At 39.1% G+C, this 23,087-nt stretch overlaps 2 long non-coding RNA genes across 2 annotated transcripts; both read left to right on the top strand.

Moving 5' to 3' along the window:
• The first annotated feature begins 11,449 nt into the window (after positions 1-11,449).
• Positions 11,450-14,227, top strand: LOC137175942 (uncharacterized). Its single transcript, XR_010925756.1, has 3 exons — positions 11,450-11,713; positions 11,952-12,016; positions 13,908-14,227. It is a non-coding gene; the product is annotated as an uncharacterized lncRNA (long non-coding RNA).
• Positions 14,228-14,931: 704 nt separating this feature from the next.
• On the top strand, positions 14,932-20,580 carry LOC137175941 (uncharacterized). Its single transcript, XR_010925755.1, has 3 exons — positions 14,932-15,716; positions 15,863-15,977; positions 17,260-20,580. It is a non-coding gene; the product is annotated as an uncharacterized lncRNA (long non-coding RNA).
• Positions 20,581-23,087: the final 2,507 nt, after the last annotated feature.

Genomic DNA, 23,087 nt, shown 5'->3' with positions numbered 1-23,087 from the left:
TAAGAGACTAAGTCCCCTAACGTTATCATTTGAAATATCACAAAAATACCATAATATTTCAAAAACACGTATTTAGGTTATTCCCAAGCTGCTACATAGATAAAATCATTATTCTATATATATTTGTGAAGAAAATCAGTATGAATCCAGGTTAATGACAACAGTTCTGCTGAAGAAGGTTTAAGGCGACATAAAGTCCAGCTTATGTCATTGTTGCAAAAGCTCTGTTTACCCTGTACAAACTGAAACACCAAACCAGCATTTTAAGGTTTACATACTCCAGAGGTTGGAAAAGCTTCGTTTTTGGGCAAGAAAAAGTATATTTTAATCTGGGCAGAGGGCTGAAACAGAAACCAAGAACAAAGATACAAAAATGCTTTTACAAATTTTCCCAGCTTAGTGTAAACGTATTCTTATTACCAGGATTAACACTGCTAAATCAACAGGGACCACCAGAGGTGTCCCTTGCATGGACTGTCAGAAAATCTAACCAGAGTCTTCAAGTCACAAGAAGTTGTAGAGGAAAAAAAAAATAATTTAGTGTATAACCTTTGCATTTAAGTGTGATTCTCTGTGGTTTACAGTTTTGTGGAAAGCAGGACTGGTTCCCTTTCTGCTGAACTTTGCTCGAACCCCTGATGCTATAAATAAACTGTCTTTCTTAACACAATGCCTGATCTGTGTACCACATTTATGTGTTTAATGATGTAAGACTGAAATATAGCCCAGCTTGCACATTAACCCTTCCATGTTAATCTCAGACAAGAGTGTGCCTTCATCAGGGAAATGCCTTAATTTGATCATTGATGTGTTTCCCCTCATTGAATGTAACTATTGATACTTCGTTCTTATGCAAATAAAAACTCTGATGACGATGCACTTGACATCAATTCCTCAGTGGTCGCTGACTGTCACTTTGTAGGTTTCGGTCCTTTTGCGCAAAAGCTTAATAAATATACAAAGACAAATTGTTCTTTGTTGGTCTCCTTTATTCGGTCAACTTCCACCACAAACTTGGTGACGAGGATGGGATGTGACGACTGATCTGGGCTCTGTTGGAACGACAGAAAAGTGCACTGAATATAAGATTCCCCTGAGGGGAGAGACTCTGTTCCTTCAGTGGAGCCCAGCCAGCGATCGCCAAGGCAAGAACCAAAATGTGCGCAACCAAAAAAGACGGTGAGAAAAATTTAAATTTTTAAAAGGGAAACATTTGAAATCAATCAAATACATTAGTAGAGTTAGTAGTAAGGTGCACTTAAGTTAAAAGCCTCTCCTTCTGTGCAGTGCAGTGAAGCAGGGAGGTCCGGGGCTAGCAACTCTCACCCGGACTGTGTGGTGTTTAACTTGGCTTCCAAGGTTAAGCAGAAGCACTTAGGGGGTAGACAGATGTGTCTTAGTTCACTAACAAGGAAAGAGATGGGATCTTTGCAAAGTAAACAACGTAGATGCCCGGAGCTGGAACCAAAAGATCCAAGTAAATTGCCACCATTGTGCCATTATATGAAAGAAAGATATCCTGGCAGTTGTAAGCAGTTTGATGTGTGGGTGGAACTGGGATTCCCAGAACAAGGCAGTTTGAGTGACGAACAATTAGCACAGCTGAAGGGGAAACTAGAGAAAAAAGAAGAGAGTGATTGTGAGAAGTATGAAGCGCTTTCAAAGAAACAGAAAAGGGGATTTACACCCTTTAAGGCAGATTGGAAGGCGTATGCAACATCGAAGGAAGAATGTCAGAGAAGAGAAAGATGGCAATTAAAAAGGCAGGTCCCGAAACACCGGGCGTGGCAAAAGACGCGGCCCCTCGGATCAAGAAGAATGTTTCAACTGCGGAGAAAAAGGACACTGGGTGAAGGAATGCCCACATCCCAGGGGTGAAGGGAGGGCAGCTGAGGAAAAGATGGATGAAGCAGGATGATGAGGTAATGCATACACACACTAAACCATGAGATAAAGACACAAATACATCACCAGAAACACTCAAAAACAAAAGATTCCTACAACTGACATATTTGTATATACAATGTATCATGATGAAAGTTATAGAAAATTTCCCACATTAACCTTATCTGTTAGCGGACATGATGTGACATTTTTGGTAGACTCAGGAGCTACTACATCAGTTTTGACTGCGTCAGCTTTACCTATTGCTCCAAAACTCAGTGGTAGAACCTGTTTAACTGTTGGCGCTAGTGGACAGGTATGTAGGGACAGTTATTCAGCCCCTATCCCGTGCGAACTGGACGATCAGGTGACAAAACATTCATTTATTGTTTCAAAGAACTGTCCAGTCAATGTTGGGCAGGGATTTGATGTGTTGAACACAAATGGTATAGCCAATATAGCCAATTAGAACTGCTCTATGTCTATGAATGGCAACTATTGTATAACTCACTCACACATACTTCAGAAGAGTTGATGTCATTTGCGCATACACACAGCACGCAAGCAGGGAGTTACATGACACCACAAGGACTCCACTGCACAGCACATGTCAGTGAAGGAAAGGACACAGACTTTGAGAAAGATTGGTGTGTAGATGTTGAAAAGCCAAAGAGGTTGAGTTTAACATACATTTACTGAACAAAGTCAGATGCCGTTGTTTCTGTTACTCTCTCTGCTGCCCAAAACCGAATCTTTCAGAAAATAACTCCTTCCATGCGGGATTTCCAGACAACAACCCCATACATCTTACTGGCGAAGCCTGCATCATGGAGGGGGCAGGATCTGGGTCCATGGCCCCGGAGCAAATACAGATGTTCAGATTTCTGCAGAACAATGGATCCTAGGACAGAGTACAGTGAAACCGGTGATGTATATCACACAGCAGTCACATCTATGGTGCAAGTTAGAAGAACAGTAGAACTGTTAGAGAACAAACCACGTGGTTCATCTGTGTACACAGCCATGACAACTGAAAGCTTGCCTGCTGAATTAACACAGGTGCTGGATTGTCTCTGGAGAAAACATAAGTACGATGTTGGACTTATGAAAGATGCGACACCTTTGGTGATTCATCCAAAATCAGACTACAGGCCTTGTCTGAAACAAAATCCTTTAAAACAAGAAGCCATAAATGGCATCACACCAGTTTTTAAATCTTTACTCAAAGCAGGCATAATTGTCCCATGTAACGATTCACCAGTACGTACTCCAATATTCCCCGTTAAGAAAATTAGGGATGAGGATCAACCAACAGAATGGCATTTTGTACAAGATCTGCAAGCAGTAAATGCTGCAGTTCACCTGTGCGTGCCTGAAGTTTCCAATCCACATACCATTCTGTCTCTCATCCTACCAGATGCAACTCATTTTTCAGTTGTTGATTTGGCCAATGCATTTTTCTCCGTACCCATCCATCCTGAAAGCCAATATTGGTTTGCATTCAACTTTCAGGTGCGTAGCTACACCTAGACCAGATGTGCACAAGGGTACTCGGAAAGTCCAACGTATTTTCATCAGCAGCTGAGCCTAAATTTGTAAAATTTTGAATTTCCATAAGGTTCCGTCTTATTGGCTTATGTAGACGACCTTATGGTGGCCAGCCCCTCAGAGGAGTCATGTAAAACAGACATAGTTGCACTGCTAACATTTCTCGCTAACAGCGGTCACAAAGCCAGCTTGTCTAAATTGCAATTTGCCCAGACAAACGTAACATACCTGGGACATGTGATCACCACAGAGGGCAAATCCCTCTCTCCCAAACGAATTGCAGCAATCCAAAACGTTCCTAGACCAGTAACATAGAAACAAGTGTTGAGTTTCCTAGGAATGACGTCATATTGCAGACAATGGATCCCTAACTATTCAGAACGAGAGGCACCCCTCTCAGCTACAGTCCATGGCAAAAAATTGACAGCTCATGGCAAAATTACATGGACCCCAGAAGCAGAGAAGGCCTTGCCTTGCCAAATTCAAATAAGCCATTTGTACAGTTTATTGATCAAAAGGGTGGATATGCCACTTCTGTCCTCTGCCAAAAACATGGAGATAAACTCAGACCTGTTGCTTATTTTTCTACAAAACTGGATCCAGTAGCAGCAGGTCTGCCTCTCTGCCTTAGAGCTGTAGCAGCTGCAGAGAAGGTAGTGATAGCCTCTGTAGCAGGGAAGGCAGAAATCTAGTAGGCTATTCTGAGCTCATACTTATGGTACCGCATGCTGTAGCTCACATTCTGCACACACAAAAGACATTGCATTTGTCTGCGCAGCGCTGGTTGAGATATCACACCACATTGTTGGAAATGCCTAATGTTACTGTCAAATGCTGTTCCACACAAAATCCTGCTTCGCTTCTCCCAACACAGGAAGATGGCAAAGACACAGAAAACTTTCATGACTGTGTTCAGATTCTGGAGGAGGAGTGTTCAGCAAGGTTTGATCTGTCAGATACACCTCTCCCAAACGCTGACCTTGAGTTATTTGTGGATGGCTCGGTATCGAGAGACAAAACAGGCGTCAATCAAACAGGTTTTGCTGCTGTCACTGTACATGCAATTGTAGCATCGGGCAAATTACCATTACTCATTTTTCAGCACAAGCTGCAGAGCTAGTAGCACTCACTGAAGCATGCAAACATGCTGAGGGCAAAACAGTGAACATCTACACAGACTCCCGTTTGGGGTGGTTCATGACTTTGGTGTCCTTTGGCGACACAAAGGTTTCCTCACTTACTCTGGAAAACCTGTAGCTAATCACCACCTTGTTTCTGATCTTTTGGATGCTATGTTGCCAGCAAAAGTATCTTTGATAAAATGTGATGCTCACACTAACAACTCTGACCTTGTCTCTGTTGGAAACGCTTCTGCAGATGCAGCCGCAAGGGCTGCTGTTGTGGAAGGTGATATGTTTCACATCCTCTTTTCCTCCTCGCAGCCTGACATGTGCTGATCTCCCCACCATCCAACAACTGGCTACCGCCGCAGAGAAGGCCCCATGGTCAAAAGCTGGAGCCACATTTTCTAACAAAATTTGGTTCGGGCCTGATTCAAAACCATATTTGCCATGTGCAGTCTTTCCATTCTATGCTAAACTAGCACATGGGAAGGACCACGTAGGCAAAGATACAGCCATAAATGCGAACTAGTATACCACAGGGTTTTCAACTTTTGCCTCTGATTACTGTAAAGGTTGTGTCACATGTCCAGCGCCACAACACTGCGAGAGCTCCTAAGGTTATGCAGCACGGTCTTCCTCCTCCTCAAGGCCCTTTTGAATACTGGATGATTGATTTCATAGAACTCTCACCATGTGAAGGAAAGAAATATTGTTTGGTGTTGATGGATATGTTCAGCAAATGGGTTGAAGTCTTCCCTTCTTCCAAACAGGATGCAGGTGCAGTGGCCAAGGTTCTCCTCAGGGATATCATCCCACGGTGGGGAATTCCCACTAAACTCAGCAGTGACAATGGTCCAGTTTTCATACATCAAGCTATGAAAGAAATGTCTGAATTTCTTGGTTATGACTTTAAATATCATTGCTCCTACCATCCACAGAGCGGCGGTGCTGTTGAAAGAGAGAATAGCACCATAGAAGCAAAACTCAGCAAATGTTGTGAGGAAACTGGTTTGACGTAGATAAAAGCACTTCCTCTTGTGTTTTCCACATGCACACGTGAATCAGAAACAAACATGGTTTGAGTCCATCGGAGGTAGTTTATGGGAAGCCTCAAAATACAGGGCTTAGACCAGGGACCACTTCTTTAGACTTTAAACTGTATGATGACAACATAATGAATTACTGTATAAGTCTCTTAGCCTCCCTTTCAGCTCTCCACTCTCAGGTGAAAGCCGTACTGCCCACGCCAGCTGACATGCCACAACATAGCTTCAAGCCTGGTGACTGGTGATCAAAGACTTCAGGAGAAAACACTGGAAGCAGCGGCAGTGCCAAGGTCTGTTCCAAGTCCTCCTCATCACCCAGACCACTGTAAAGGTTGCTGGTAAAGTTCCTTGGATCCACGGCAGCCACTGCAAGTGCGTCTCAGAACCCCACGACGACTTCCAACCAACTGTTGGAACAGGTGGAAAGTAGCGTGCCAAGCTACCAATGAACGCGTCACGCATGGATAAGTGTGGTAGGAGGTTAACTCGCGCGTCAAAGATGGCACCATCACAAGGACATCCATGGCATCCATTCAGATACCCAAGTTTTTGTGGCCTGTGCAGTACAAGTTGTTTCCTTCTTACCCTAACCATACTAATTGCTATACAGGTGGTAGAAGAAAGCAGGTGTAACCGTGTTGATGTTGCTATCCATACATGGTGACGTGAATTGTCTAATGTTATGGAAGAATCCGCGTATGAAAACATAGACTAACTTTTGATATCACTGACTTTTTTGGATTTTTTGCTATTGCTCAGAGATGCCTATGTCTTAACTTGTTAAGGGATGTTTTCCCTTATGGGACTGATGATGTGGTATCTTAACGACTTGATATCGCTGATGTTGAAAGGTTGAAATATAGCCCAGCTTGCACATTAACCTTTTCATGTTAATCTGAGACATGGCCCAGCTTGCACATTAACCCTTTCATGTTAATCTGAGACAAGAGTGTACCTTCATTAGGGAACTGCCTTAATTTAATCATTGATGTGTTTCACCTCATTGAATGTAACTATTGACTCTTTGTTCTTATGCATATAAAAACTCTGATGATGATGCACTCTGCATCGATTCCTCAGTGGTCGCTGACTGTCACTTTGTAGGTGTCGGTCCTTTTGCGCAAAAGCTTAATAAATATACAAAGACAAATTGTTCTTTGTTGGTCTCCTTTATTCGGTCAACTTCCACCACAGAAGTCATCATCACCATAAACCATTCAACACCTTAAAATCTCTGCTGGTACACCCTATAGACAAACAGAGAGGAAGACTGGTGGTGTATAACACTACATCTGTGAAACAGCAAGGAGCCTGGACAAAACTGAATAAACACCAGAAACAGAAAACATCAGCTGTCTGTGAACACCAGACCAAAACCATTCACAGCATCTACTGGGAAGAGGTCAAAGGTCATCATCCAGTCAGTGGATGACTGGAGAAAGATCAAGGACACCTACATCTGATGACAGATACCATCACTGACCAGAGACAGGAGTTACATCCCACCCAATGAACCTAAATTTATTTATTTAATTATTGGGTCCATGTATAGTGTTAAACATAAATGTTACCATTTGATGTATTGTACCAGAGTTAGCTTATAGCTAATTTTCTAAATTCTTTTTTTTAAATTTGAGAATAATCTAAAATTCTCAGAACTCAGTAAATTGTATTTCTCAAGTACCCTACAGTGATGGAAATGCATTGGTTTTTTGTCCAGAGTTTTTAGAGTTTGTTTGTATAAGGACTCAAGAGGTCTTATAGCTGTTTCTCCAGCCTGCCCCCAACATGTGATGCAATAAGACATATGGGAAAGAATCATGGCATGCATAAATATCTTGGCTGCATCCAAAGAGAGACAGTTTCTAATATGTCTAAGATTTGCTAAGTTGTACTTTATGGTTTTAACTGTTTAACATGTTTCTTGAAGTTCAAATTTGCTTCTTCCCCAGAGTTTTTTGTGCTTTCTTATCTCGCAGGAAACCCTGGGTTGCAGGCCGAGCCTTCACGGTCCTTCACAGTCCTGTTGGCATCCTTCCCTGGCTGTTGCTGCTGCTGTTGCTGCTTTTATTGTTATTGTTATGATTGTTGTTATTCTGTTCTATTTTTGCATGTGTGTACACAACAATGTCATCTGCATATATTTGCAGTTCTACATAATGACACTGTTGAGGGAGATAATTAATATATAGGCTAAGTAATTGGGAACCTAACACTGACCCTGGTGAAACACCCATTGTGCTCTTAATGTTACTGGATAGTGTGTCACAAACTTCAACACATTGTATCCTATTAGATAAATAGGAAGACGTCCATGTCAGTGCTATAGATGAGAAGTTAAATTTAGACAGTGATATTAAAACATCATGATGATGCACTTTAAATCCTGACTGAAAATCCTCCAATATAATATTGTTATGTAGAAAGTCACACAACTGATTGGTGACTGCTTTCTTAAGGATCTCAGAGAGGAAGGGAAGGTTAGATATAGGTCTATAGTTGACTAAAACACCTGAATCAAGAATAGGCTTTTTAAGAAGAGGTTTAATTACAGCTACATTAAAGGACTGTGGTACATAGCCTTTTATTAAAGACAGAATGATTATATCCAGTAAAGAAACTCTAACTAAGGGTAATACTTCCTTAAGCAGCCTAGTTGGGATGGGGTCTAAGAGACAGGTTGATGGTCTAAGAGACAGGTTGATGAATTTTGTCTGTAATACTTAGAATTTTACCACTAAAGAAGCTAATGAAGTTGTTAATACTGAGAGATATAGGAATATATGGATCAGTAGAGTTATGGTTCTTTGTCAGTATGTTTTCATCCTGGCCAACGTAGGTTGTCATCCTGGCCGATGTGCTGAAAAGGAACCTAGAGCTGTTTTTATTCTCCTCTATTAATGATGAGTCGGCTCTGGCATTACAGAGGGCCTTCCTATATGTTTTAAGACTAAGCGAGATTCTTCCAGTTTGGTGAAATGCCATATCCTTTCAAGTTTTCACAATGTTTGCTTTAACATGTGGGTTTGGGAATCATACAATCGAACTAACTTCTTTTTTTATTATCTTCATTTTTAAAGGGGTGATGGAATCAAGTGTCATTTGCAGTGAGCCTGCGGCACTATCAAAAAGATGATCAATTTGGGAGAGTTAAAGTTTGCATAAGAGTCCTCTGCGATAAATATGTGATTCCATCAGCATTGAATTCAATGCTGATGGAATCACTTCCTTAAATTGAGCTACAGCACTATCAGATAGACATCTGGTGAAGATATTTTTTTATCTAATGTAGTCCAGTAATAGGAATTCAAAAGTTATTATAAGTAATATTCTGATGAAGCAGAATTTCTTGGAAAGACTATTAAATGTTCAATTTCAATGCCATATGTCGAGGGTGTGGTTCAAACAATGAGTAGGTTTATTTACGCTCAGAAAGAAGCCAATTGAGTCTAATAATGAAATAAACGCAGTGCTAAGGCTATCATTATCAACGTCCACATGAATATTAAAGTTACTTGCTATAATAACTATCTATTCTAACGACTAAACTTCACAAAAACTCCGGCCAGGAGGACAGTACATTACAACAAATAGAATTGGCTGTAAAGTTTTCCAGATTGGGTGTGAAAGACTAAGAACAAGGCTATAAAATGAGTTATAATTAGGTTTAGGGCTGGGATTGATTGATAGGCTTGAGTTGAAAATGGATGCAACTACACCTCCTCCTCCTGTTAGTATTAATATGACTGGGGGGAGTGGTTTCATTTAGGCTAACATATTTTTCACGACACAGCCAGATTTCAGTAAGACAAAATAAAATATGATAATCTGATATTAGATTGTTTATTAATACAACTTTAGATGACTGACATCTAATGTTTAAGAGTCCACATTTAATTTTCATATTTTGTTGTACTATTGCAGTGGTGGTGTTAATTTTCATTAGATTTTTATGTATAGCTACTCTTCTGTTTACTTTAGATTTAATTGATTTAGTTGTTGGGGGGCAGACACAGTTTCCATGGGGTTTTGGGTGGGTAACTGCTCTAATGGAAGTGAAGAGAAGCATGTAGGACTGCAGCTCTGGCTCCTGGTCTCAACTCTGGGTTGTCATGCTTTTGGTCCATATTTCTAGATATGAGAGTAGCTCCATCCAAAGTGGGATGTATGCTGTTTCTCCTAATCAGGCCAGGTCTTCTCCAGATATGGAGGATACTTTTGGTCATAATTAAAATGAAAAATCCAAATAGAAAATTAAAAGAGATCAAATTAAAAAGATTATTCTCTTACTACACTACTAGGAATAATCAGGCCATAATTAAACTTAAAAAGAGAAAGGAAGTTGAAAAAGCAGATTTAAAATGTGAAATGATCATTTGAAAATGTGAAGTGACAATGGAAAAAGTGAAATTTAAAATGCAAAAGTATAGGCAAATATCTAAAGCAAAAACTTGGTCACCAAGAGGTTAAGTAGGGGAGACTAACCTGCCCAACGTGCTGGTTGTCACAGAGTCACAGATTCACAAGACTGCGTTTGTAGTTTTATTAGTGTGATGAAAGCATCCAGAAGGCATATGTTAAAGATCAACTATGAACAGCGGTCAGCAAAAGTAAGGCCTCCCCTCTTTTACCCCCTCTCTATCCATTCACAAAAAATAACAGGTGAACAGGTGATATGCTGATTGCAACCGCCACCAACACCACGTGAGCCAAATTACTGTACGTGACCAAAAAAGGAGTTCAACAACAACATGACTATACCTGGCTACAAAAAGCTTAAATTGAAATGCTCAAACTGAAAGCTTAAACTGTAAAGATGAAGTTGAAAACAGCAATGGAAATAAGAGAAGGGAAACATCAAATATGAAACTTAAAATGGGAAATTGAAAAGCTTAATTGGAAATACTTAAATTAAAAGCTTAAATAGAAAAAAAATATTTTATTTATTTATTTTTTTACATTTGCACTTAACTATTTGACATTTTAAATTTTATCATCTCCACTCTCCATTTTAAATTTCATCTTTTCCATTTTCCATTTGGCATTTTCCATTTGACACTTTTCAAGCTGTATGTAAATGAGGAGGCATGGCCAAAAGGCTGGTGGGAGGGTCTGAAATAGCTGAGGCACAGAGGCACCTTATGGACAGCAGGGGGAGCTGACTGTGCCCAAACTGGAAGAGGAATCACACCGTGCTCTGGCGTCCACATTTGTGTTGAAATTTTAGGTTGTTAACAGCACCAGTTAGTTTGATTAGTTGTTCTAAGCCTCCTGGAGCTTTTTAGAAAAGACTCTCTCTTCAGCATGACAGCTAACCCTTAGCATACTTGACAGGTTCTGTCAGAAAGAGCCGCAAGCGTCATAGCAACAGCCTTGACAACGATACATTGATTGACATAAATACAGACAAATCAGTGTTGAATTCAGACATGTGGTGCATTGTTTATGTTTTTATATTGAGTTAGGTAATACTGAGTGGGACAGCACATGATAAATGTCTATGTAAGTGCTGAAAATAAATATAATAATTATTCATATTATAGTATTATAATTATTATTTTAATTGTGGTGAAAACTGGGACAATTTGGTAGTGAATGTTGAAAGCCGGGACATTTTAGAGTTTTACAGATATTTGTTTGAGACTCGGGACACCCAGCTTGAAACCGGGACAATCCCAGACAAAACAGGACATCTGTTCACTGTAGGTACAGTACCTCAGTACTGGTACAGTACTTCATTGAATATTGTCAGAACACTAATAAGGGGGGACTGATTAGTTGAAATTTGAATAAGATGGTGTCTAAACACAAAAAACATTATTGTGATCAAATGATAACTAACTATATAACCAAATATACATTAACTGTGTGTCTTTGTTGTGCATCATAACCTAGAAGAGGTGTCCATAGTCTTTACACCATACAGAGATGGCCGACCTGCAGCCAAAAAGAGGACAGCACCTCCGTGGTTAACCAAAGCATCATGCACCTCCACATACACACACAAGTTTTTCTGTATGAGTAGCAGAAAGGACTGCCAAGTGCCCTCATTATCTTATAAAGAGGAGCTCACAGCTGCTGGAATGGGGGAGCGCAAAATAGTATTCCCAGGTAAGTTTAATAAGCCACTTTTAAGCTTAAGTATCTAACATGTTTAGGAGAGATTTGATTAAAGTTTTGGTTTTGTGTCTTTCAGCATTGTTGAAGTTTTAAGCATTGATTTATTACTCAACATGTTGTTGTTGGAATAAAGCCACCAGGAAAGTCCATCAGGAAATCTTTAGTTAAATAGCAAATATAATTCACTGCTCATAACCTTCCTACCTCTTTCTGTTAATAATTTTTGCAGTGCTGGGGATTTCTCCGTGCAGGTGGTCCACCACTATCCCAAACTCCCGGAGCATGGCACTAATGGTTTTGGCATTCTCCATTCACATAAATGAAACAGTTAGCATAGCTTAAACATTTTGCTATTAACTACCAAATCTATCAAATGGACCCTACTTTGTTAGAAAGCTTGATAATCCACTAACTAACAAACTAGGTTAGACCACCAAAATCTGTGTTTTTATTTAACTATACCTCCCGGAGTATGGCTCTAATTGTTTTAGCATCTTTCATTCACTTACATGAAATGGTTAGCATTAGCTTTGCTATACTACACTTTAGAGCTACTTATCCACTCCATGATTAATACAGATTAATGGGGTGGTGTACCCCAGTCTCCTAGTTAGCTGCACACAGTATCTTTCAAACCATGTCAGGCTAATTTGAATTCACAGGATCATAAGTGTTGTGAAGTCAGTGTCAGGTAGTGAGTGGAACAGGTGGACCCAAATGCAGGACATGGCAGGCAGGCAGGATCAGATGCAGAATATTTAATGATAAACATGAAACACTGAGACACAGGAACAGGGACCATTAACCATAACCGCAGACAACTCAACAAAGACTGAACTGAAAACTGGACTACAAATACATAAGGTCTGATTACAGCTGAACACAGGTGAGTGAAACAGGCATGGAAAACTCAAGACAGACTCATCAGCCAGACATTTCTCCGTTCTCTGTTAAAGAGCGTGTGTTGTTGCTAACTTCGGGGCTAACCCCCTTCAATAGATGAGTATTTTCTTTGTCTTGAGGAGCCGCAGCACTTTTTAAACTGACAAACTGTAGTCTGTATTGTACATTTACTGCCAGATTGACAACTTACTGCTAAACTTTTCCTCTGCTCCGCACATGTTTACGTCATGTTTCAGCCACTCGCTCTCTGTGCTTGCGCAACTACAGATGCACATTTACACACACATACACACACGCACTGCCTTATTCCTTAACAGAGTTACACGACTCTTGTACCTTTCACATAGATGTCCTTTGAAGAACGAAGAGAGGGAGGATGACTAAAAAAATCCACATGGTGTTGTTGTGCTCACACAGTGTACGAGTGAAAATCATTAGTAGCCTGTTGATATTAATGATCGTCTCAAATTTTAGCAGCAGTGCTCATAATTTTGCAGCGGCGGTGCACCGCTGCTGAATGAATATAGGGGAAACACTGGTGTAAACATGGGCCTTGTTTCTTGACAGTGACTGATCTTACAGGTTAACAGCATTGTCTAAGAGCAATTCTTTGAAAATTCTTTAATTTCTAAAAGCTTTTCCCAAAACAGTACTTAGCGAGACAGTGCACCAAGCACGTCACTCTTAACGTCTCTGTGGTTCTAAAAGAATTATGAATTATCTTTTCATGACAACAGTTTTCTGCAAGTTGCACCATATATATTACAAATACATAAAACAATACAGAGAAATTACACAAACAGCATTTCATAATATTGGAAGAATCACATTGATTAATAACTGATTAATTCAGGACTTTTTGGTATTCACGTGTATTTAACATACACAGCTACAATCTGAGGTGTTGTAAATATGCATAGTGTCTCAAATTGACGTTCCTCTGAGAAGCAACTTAAGACTTTAGCAGCATTTGATTAGGACCTTGACATCTAGGACATAATCATGAATTTTCATATAACATAACACAATATAGATAACTTGGCACTTCCCAACCCCCCATATAATAATAATTAGATTTACAATAAAAGTAAAATGTATGTTCTGTAGCAGAAGGGGCTAAAGCCAACTCTAAAAATGTAAGAACTAACAGTAACCTTATAATATATATGTGGTTACCCTAGAAAACTAAGGATCATTTATGGCATGTGACACCTTTTAGATCATGATCCAGTAACTGGTCTTTCATATTTGTCTGTTTTTTCCTTTCAAATATCATTTTTAGAATGGAAAGCTGCAAAGGATCCAGAAAGGGCAGCTGGGATCTACAGAAGACATTTACTGAAACATTCAAGAGCATGAAAGCTGTAATGGACATGCAAGCCCTGAGGAGAAAGAGCGTGTGGTTGTGGTTTTCTACAAGAAAAATAACATCAACCAGGCCAGTCCATTTTCTGTGTTTGAAAGGCTATTACTTGTACTATCTCATACTATGTAATACTTTGCTGTATATTTTGGAGGGCGTATTCAAAAACATTCTGAGAGTTCTCTATGATAACCCTGAACCTAAAAACTCAACACAAGAAGTCTCGACTCAGGAGAAATTTAGAAAATGTAACATAGGAATTCTAAGCAAGGAATGGGCAATATCTTTAATTTATCTCAGTGAGGAGTAATTGTTCACCCTGTTGCCACAAAGTCACTGACAACGGACATGTGGGATTGTTACTTCCTAAGATCCTTAAGTAACTTGAGCCTGTGGTCCTGCTCTACCACAATGCAGTACTACATCATGTTATTAGTTCTGAGATTCTTAAAAAAGGGCCAAATCAGTGCATCTAATACACAAAAAAACCTGTGTTAATGCCAGTGGTAAAGTGAAATGAAAGGGGGGGGGGGGGGGTTACTACTTTATTACAGGGGTCAGTAAGTGGCCTCTTCAAATACAAATGACCTATAATGTTTCAAAGTTATTCATTCCAAAAAATTAAATGCAGCTGATTTCTCCTCTTTAAGAGGGTGTCATGTACCCACACAGATCACCATTTCCCTGTGTCCAACATACTATTTGGGAACAGCCTCTAACCCTCATCAGAGCCAGAGCAAGTGCCCTCCACCTGTCCATCTTTTAATGCAGATGTTTATTCACTAGGTAAGGTAACTAGCTACTAACTAGTTAACTATTTAAAAAATTAAATGTACAGATCGGTGAGTTTACTTAACAGCAAAATAACAATTAGGTTAAGGATGGGTGATTTGCCTAGCAACAGTAAAAAAAAAAAAAGACGCTGCAAGCTGCTCTTGTTTTACATTGTAGGCTTCAACAAAAAAGGCTGTGTGGTGCGCCTCCCGTTTTGCAACTTGCAAAAAGTGCTCCATTTGATTGGGGCCTTAAACTGGGTACGAAACTTAATGACTATATTACATCTATAATGTACAGTAATAAATACTACATAGTCCATTTGTTTTGTGCCTGTTTTGACAAAAGGTCTTGAAAAAGTCTCTTTTTGCGTAGGGCTATATTCTTCTTCTCCTCATTCTCCTCTTGCTATTGCTGTTATATCCTATTGCATATACTATACTGAAGCTCCAAAGAATCCAACTCTGAAGACATTTTGAACACACATTTCCTTTGCCTATTCTAGTATTGGCTATAGAGAAATCTCCTTCCTCTTGTTTTCATTTCCTCATTTTTCCAATTCATCTTCTTCTTCCACAACATCTCAATTTGCCCATCCCTATCCCATTGCTGTGCAGCAACTAGAACTCCAGTTGTTATTGTGGAAAAATTTACATTTGCAGTGACAAGCTTGTGCAGATCATTTAATAGTTTTTCCAAAGTAAATGGTTTTATTGCTAATCCAAAAAAAAATTATAAAACTATATGTTTGATTTAATTTTTACATGTTAAACTATGTTTTACCGATAGTTGGATATGGATCATCATTTTCAGGTAATCACTCGAAGGATTCGTCAGATCAAGCAGCTGAAAAAAGGCCTTAAAGACAGGGGAGTTATGCAACTCCTCAAGGACAGACCAGAGACTGTTTCCATTTTTTTCCCCCGTTCCTCGAGCTTGGTGGGCATACTCGAGGTACAATGTCCACAAGCTACATTATTAATCCTATCCTATTCTTTACAATGTTTGGTAGTATCACCTAAGATATAGTCAGTGAGTTATTTCAGAGTTTACATGCCATCCATTCTGATATTTTTGTCTCTATCTTTGTATTTATGCAGATGATTCTTGAAAGAATCATTTTGCTTTCAAATGATTCCTCTGACCGTGAGCAGGAGTGCAACATTGAAAAGCAGTGCTCTGCTCTCGCATTTTTCCGGCAGTATGTGGAAAATGGTGAGTTTCATAACATGTCATGTAAGAAGTAGGCCTGCTTCCATACTGGTTCAAATGACCCTGAATGTTCCTATTTAAAAATGTAAAGTGACATGTTTTATGCCATGCCATGTTTTAACACAGATCGCCATCTATCCATCCAAATAGTTTTGGTGTGATTTGCAGAGGTTAAATCAATCTGTCATAAATATGTTTTCCATCAGCTCAATACAGTGTTTGCCACTGTATTGAGGCGGCTGTGGCTCTGGAGGAATAGCGGGTCGTTCACCAATCGAAAGATTGGTGGTTTGATTCCTGGCTCCTCCAGTCCGCATGTTGAAGCGTCCTTGGGCAAGATACTGAACCCCAATTTGCTCCCTGTGAATGTGTGTGTGAGTGATTAGATTCTACTGATGTGCAGGCTGGCACCTTGTATGGCTGCCCCTGCCATCTGCATATGAATGTGTGTGAATAAGTGAATGTGGCTTGTAGTGTAAAAGCACTTTAAGTGGTCAGAAGACTAGAAAGGTATTTACCATTGTTTGGCAATGGTACTCAATGATTAGCAGTTTTCTTTATTGTGCTCAAAGCACAAAAAAAGACATATGAACTATTCTGAAGAATTTATAAAACTTTTCTCAAAACTGTTCACAACTGAAAGGCACTCAGAGTCCAATAGTCCACTCTATAATATGCAAATTTCCAACCGCAACCACAAAGCCTAGATTTGGTCATTTTTCCTGACACTGTTCATTGCAAGGGCCATTGGAAATTTGAAAATCCAACTAACTATTTTATAGTTTCTGGCTGTGATAAACGGTGTAACTGTAAATCACCAACACTCGGTTGGTGATTCCTGATCCGGATCTGCTCCTAAATGTAATGGGTTCTCCCTTGACCCATGCTACACCCTTTCACCCACTTTCATGAAAATTAGCCTAGTAGTTTTTGCACAATCCTGCTGACAAACAGAGACAAGCAAATTGCACCATAACCTCGTTGGCAGAGGTCATAGGTTAGGTGCATTATCATAACTGTCAGCGTCAATACTTTTATTCATCGACTGTGGCCCTAAAATGTGGTAGTTAATGGCAAAGGTCTCTTTTTAAATTGAATTGGCTTTTCTGGAACTGATGTAAGCTATGTTTTGTGTGTGTGTAGTACTTTTCCCATGTTGTTGGTTGGCTGTAGTGTGATTAAAATAATTGAGATTTGTACAAAGTACAGACCAAATTGGATTTTAGTAAAAAACACGCTTTCTTTTAATATGTTGAAATGTTGTCTCTTTTTAAATTTTCCATAGCCAGTTCGGAGAACTTGAAAGACCTCCTCAAGTTCCTACAAATTCCTGGACATCATACAGCCTACAAGGACTTCAAACAAGCTCTTGAAGCAGCTATTTGTGCAGCCAACACTGGATTTGGGTTTATCTAGCTACTCAAGGGACAGTTGCAAGGACTGTTATTTGTCCTCTTTATGTAGCAGTGCTACATGTTCATTTTCACTCAGTACATTAACATGAACTTGGCTACATGTACAGTTACTATTACAATGTTGGCCATTAAATTGCAGAGACGGAACAAATGATTTGGTATAGTTTTTAGCAATGTGTCAGCAAGACCATTGGCTTTGACACATAGAAGAGGTGTTTCTGTTTTTGAAATTGATTGTGGTTCTTAACATTCCAGGTGCTTGTTATAGTTTCCTTTGGGTGTTACTGAGGATACTAAAAAATATATTGTTTGCAAAGCACTGTTAATGTGTTGCTTATGTAGAGTGCTAATGATTTGCTAATGATGATGTGCTAATGATTGTTGTAACAATACATTTAGGACTGATGAGGCATAATCCAAACTCATTTATCCTGTTCTGTGCATAAGTTTAACAAGAGGTCACCAGTACAAAACTAATACCAGGAGCAGACACTGAAGTGCCATGTGTCTGCAGGTTATTATTTCAAGCAAAGCCTGCACCAGGTAAATTCTCCTATCGGTTCCTTCTCCATAGCGCAAGCTTTGTTAATAAGTATAATCACTTGTTATTGAATCTGATTGAAAGAAAAACCTGCCAACTCTTTGACACTCCATGGCACAAGGTTAACTACACATAGTTAAAGATTGACTTTTTTTTTATGATGGAAATTCAGTCATGTCTGTGAATTGGTTGCTGATGCACCTCATTGCTGCAATGTGGAATATGGTGGACTTTTTTATTGCCTTGAATGTTGTTTTAGCTCAGTTAAACTCTCCTGAGCACGTTGATATAAAAATGTTGGAGCTGGAGTCTTCCTGTAACATAAATTCACGGCATTATTGTAGAATTATTAAGCCCCATCATTCACTGTTTTTTAAATTGATCACAGTGATGAGTGATGGCTAGTCAGTTGAATACACTAAAGTGCTCCCCCACCTGGTCCTCTTGCATTTATAATTCTAAAGAAAAAAAGCTCAGAAAAATCCTCACAGCTTGCTTGTGAGACTTTGATATTGAAAGTTGAGCGACGTGACTATGGTGTTTGTCTATTGTGAAACTGTGGATGTATTGTCCAGATTATTGCAAGCAGAACCAGGGTATGTCCAAGATCCAGCTAAGCCACGGTAATTCAGCCTTGCAGAGTCCAACAGGCCAGAATGGACCTTTTCTTTGACAAACTACTCTCCGGTTCTAAGTTAATCAGTCAGCAAATTGATTAATTAATTGGCCTCTCCTGTAGTATTTGTGTATTAGTTGATGCTTGTCGGTGATATTTCCACAATCTATTTTTGTCTCAGATCAATATACTATACTATAATATTGCGAGATATATTCCTGAGAGAAACATTTGGACTTCTTTTCTGTTTGGGTTCTTTCTGGCAATGATTAAGATCAAATGAAAAATCATTCTCTTGATTATTATTTTTGTTTCTTTTAACATCTGGTTTAGTTTCCACTGCCTGTAAATTTAGCATCCTTTTTTTTTAAAGATTTAGGTAAGCTTACATTTTATTCATGCCGTGCTTTTTTTCCTTCATTTTTGGCTCAATCTTCTGCCGCTTGTTCAGCAGTTTTATAAGAGTTTTTTTTGAGTTTTATATGATCAAGACAGTCTTCGAGCACACCACCACCTCTTTTTTACAAGTTTTATAAGATTGTTTTAATGAGTGTTATAATATTGTATTGGACACTATATGGACATAATTCACCTGTTCCTGTTGGTAGTGGGTGCATGGAAGGTTGTGTGATGTGTACTCGCACACTTCAAGGCATCTGTGGGCAGCCATCACAACAGCAGGGCCAGCTCGTTTTTAAGCGGAAGTTGTATCACCGCCATGTTATGTTTTTGTGTAGAAATTGCACACAGAAGTGTAGTCAGAAAGAGAAGCTGGTCGTCTCTTATTTCAACAACTGCCACAATATCACTGCTTATACTGTTACGTATACCTATTTCCACTTTTATTCAAATACAAATAATTTTGCTGCCTCAACAAATTAACAGTTAGATTTTTACAAAAACAACAGAAGAAATGACTAACTCTACATAATCATAACTGAATTACAGTAATAGCAGTTAACAAAAAACCTGTGGCTGTAAATTGGCAGCCAAATGAGCTGTCATATCTTTCTAATCTTCTAATATCTTTCTAATTTCAGCAGATCTGCCAAAGTAGAAGCAAATAACATAAAGCACAACAAATGTGTACTGTTGTTGTACAGTCATGTAAAGTCTGTTCATCTTTACTGGTTAAGATAAGATTACACTTTATTGATCCCCAAGGGGAAATTCAGGTGCCACAGCAGCAATTACAGGGACTACAAGCAAAATACGATAAGAAAAATAAAACAAGGTAATTATAGATCATATAAAAATATAAAAAACTGTATGAGATAAAATAATATACAAGATTCAATATAGTGTCAGTGTGACTGAGAGAGACAAAAAGTCCTGAGTCTGGTGGTTGTCCATTGATCCAGTGGGTACAGAATCCGCTGTGTATCTAACATCCAGCTTGTGCTGTGACCCAGTGAGCACTTCTGGAAACACTGTGGCAGACTGCTGATCCAAAGCTGTGACACCAAATGGTCCTTCACTGTGATGTTCAGGTGAAACATCTCTGTCTGCAGGGAGGAGGGCAGTGCAACAGAAAAATAGTGGAGCTTGTGTTAACCTCATACACTGCACTGCTTCAACAGTCTAACCCTGTATTAAATCAGACCTATTACATTTTTAGACTAGAGTGTATTGGGTAATGTCCGTGTCCTATACAGATATGGAGTTACCCAAAACTTTCACCTGCCTTTATAATTGTGTATTCAGTGAAGTGACCTATAAACGTAATTTGATTTGATACATGATAATTCAATACTTAGAGGTTATGATGATACTCAGATGACAAAATGTGCAAGCTTTTCTAAATCAGGAGGGTTAGATATTATATTAGGATACTGAAATATGGCATAGTGGAAACAGTTAAACAGTCCCATCTATGGTTTCTTTACTCGTGTTTGACTTCAGGTGAGTAGTAACACAACACTGAACTGCAGTTTTAGCTGTGGTTGTTAAGACTTTCCACAGAAGATAGATTATGTCATGTTAATGACCCAGTGCCGCAGACCACTGTGGACTAGCAGAAGATCAGCTGAAAGCAGCCACGTCACCACGCCGGTGATGCTAGCACCAAACATTAACATATTAATGGTCAGTTCAATGAAGTAGAAAACTCCTTCATACATTAGGGACAACTACACAAATAGTCTGGCTAAAGAATAACCTGCAGCAGTCTATGCTATAAATCTTGTAATTAAATCTATAATTCCTTACAGTAGCCATATACTGGCACTGGCACAGGTTCAACAGTATGAATTTGTAGCCACTCTACAGGGCTTTTCACACTGCATATTCTTAGCCCAGGGCTATCCTAGGCCAAGTGCAGTGTGAATATTTATATTACATATAAGGCTGAAAAGTTTTTTTTTTAACTTCAAATATTAGGCATTAAAATTATTGAGTTGTTTTGCACTGACTCTTAGATTTCTAAAAATATGAGTTGTCTTTTAGATTTTGTATTGGATCTGGATTTATTCACCAATTTGTATTAGTGCCTAAAATTGTCATATGGTGTGACGTGAAAATTATTGTATATAAAATGAAAATTGTGTATGCTCTTTCTTAAGTAACTCACTTTATATTTTTTTTTATCTTAACTATCTTGAGAGCCAGCATTTCCTTGTGCAAATTCATTACATTTTGTATTATTTTTCTTAATCATTGCACAGAGTAAGATATCTGTCCTCAGTCTTTCAGTATATTTTAGATTAATTCTTATAAACCCTGTTATAAATATAACAAAATGCTTGTAACTCTTGCTGATACTGTTTTCCATGTCTTCCATTGAGATTTTTAGGATTAATCACTAAAAAAGCCTTTTTATTGTCACAATTTTGAATGTCACACCAAATGATACAGTGTCACACCATAGGATGAACCACACCACACCACACCACAATTTGTCAGTGCAAAAACGTGTATTATATGCATTTATCATTCAAACAAAAACACTTTAAGAAAAGTCACACCTAAGTGTGGAACATTGTACCACTAAACATTGTAGAGCACTTGGATATTGGACACAGGACTAGTGTGGAACCATATTTCTAGAGAGGAACACACTAATAAAGAACAGTATCACTTGTATAGCATTGTGTGGTAAGTAGTGTTTACAGTTAAGTCTCCTGAATATTAACTATTGGTAGGTATTGATCACTCATATGTCAGGTAAGTATTGATTACTGATAAGTAGATCAGAGTAACAGTAACTGCTGGTAAGTAAATCAGTCATATCAACAAGGTTGCTCAACAGTGAGGTTATTTCTGCTTTCATAAACATTCATTTAAAACATTCATTTAATACAGGGCACAAGTTCATTCAAGTAAAGCAGTTAAACAACAACTAAATATCACAAGTTAATGAAATCTTTCTTGCGATGTCAGCTCAAGCTTTTTGTGTTTGTGTTTGTATTTCAGGAGCGTTGCAAACCGACTGCAGGGCTTGGGTTCTGATATTCCACAGACAATTTGATTGTGATGATAAAAAATGCATTCTGGTTTTTTGACCAGACAAAAGTATTTTTGTTTCCAAGTTGTTGCATACAGTTCACCTGCAGCTTTTCCTCACCATATATCCCCATGATCTGTCCCACATATGGTTTGTCATCATATGTAACAATAACAAACTGTCCCTCCATGTATTTTTCCTGTTCATCTGAACTTGTCTTGGGGTCGGGTTCACGTGATGTGGCATATTCTGACTGGGCTTGGGGTTCTCCAGTGAGAGAGCTACAAAGGCTTGCCTGAGCACATGGCACCTCAGCAGGAGAGACACAGTCAAACTCAAGTTGTTTCAGCTTGTGGCAAGTACAGATCTCTGGGTACCTGCAGAAACAGCTTAGAGCACTGTAACATATTTTCCCTGGGGCAAAGGACAGAACTTGGTGTGTACCACTGATTCAAGTCACTGGACGCAACACAGGAGGGATCATTTCATCCATGGCAGAGATCTCTTCTTCTTTGATCCACTCAATTGTGATGTTTTCAGAGCTTTTCTGTTAACAGTCATACAGATCTCTTGGGGTTTGAAGGTCATTGCCTCCAAGGACATGCATGTCTGCCTTACGCTTCAACACTCCTCCAACACCATCAGGTGCACCCTTTCCATGAGAACACTCCAAAAAGTTCCACGTGACCCGCTTAAATCCCCATGTACAGGGAATACTGCTCATGAGAAAGCTTGCTCGATTGCGACTCAGGACATACAGGGTGTCGATTGCATGTTCATTTCTTTTCTGGAAATCATCTATAACTAGCTTTATGTGTGCCCAAACTGTGCATTCATCATGTCGTAAGGACTTTGAAATTGTGGCATAGCACTGGGAGCTACTGACTGAGTAGGCAACTCTGGTGTGTATTGTTACCTGTTGCCTATTGCAACCAAAGTGAAAGGCCTGAATCTCAGTGTTAAGTTTACACTCGTAATTTTCTGAGAAGTCAGTGTGCAAGACCATCTCATTGTTTTTAAGGTTCTCTTTGACGTGGCTGAATTGCTGCACCTGGTGAAGCCAGTTGAACTGGTGACATGCAATCTCCTCCAGCCCCCT

Source organism: Thunnus thynnus, chromosome 23 (genome assembly GCF_963924715.1).
Source record: "Thunnus thynnus chromosome 23, fThuThy2.1, whole genome shotgun sequence".
NCBI lineage: Eukaryota > Metazoa > Chordata > Actinopteri > Scombriformes > Scombridae > Thunnus > Thunnus thynnus.
The sequence above is the reverse complement of the archived record's forward strand: the minus strand, read 5'-3'. Positions and strand labels throughout refer to the sequence as shown.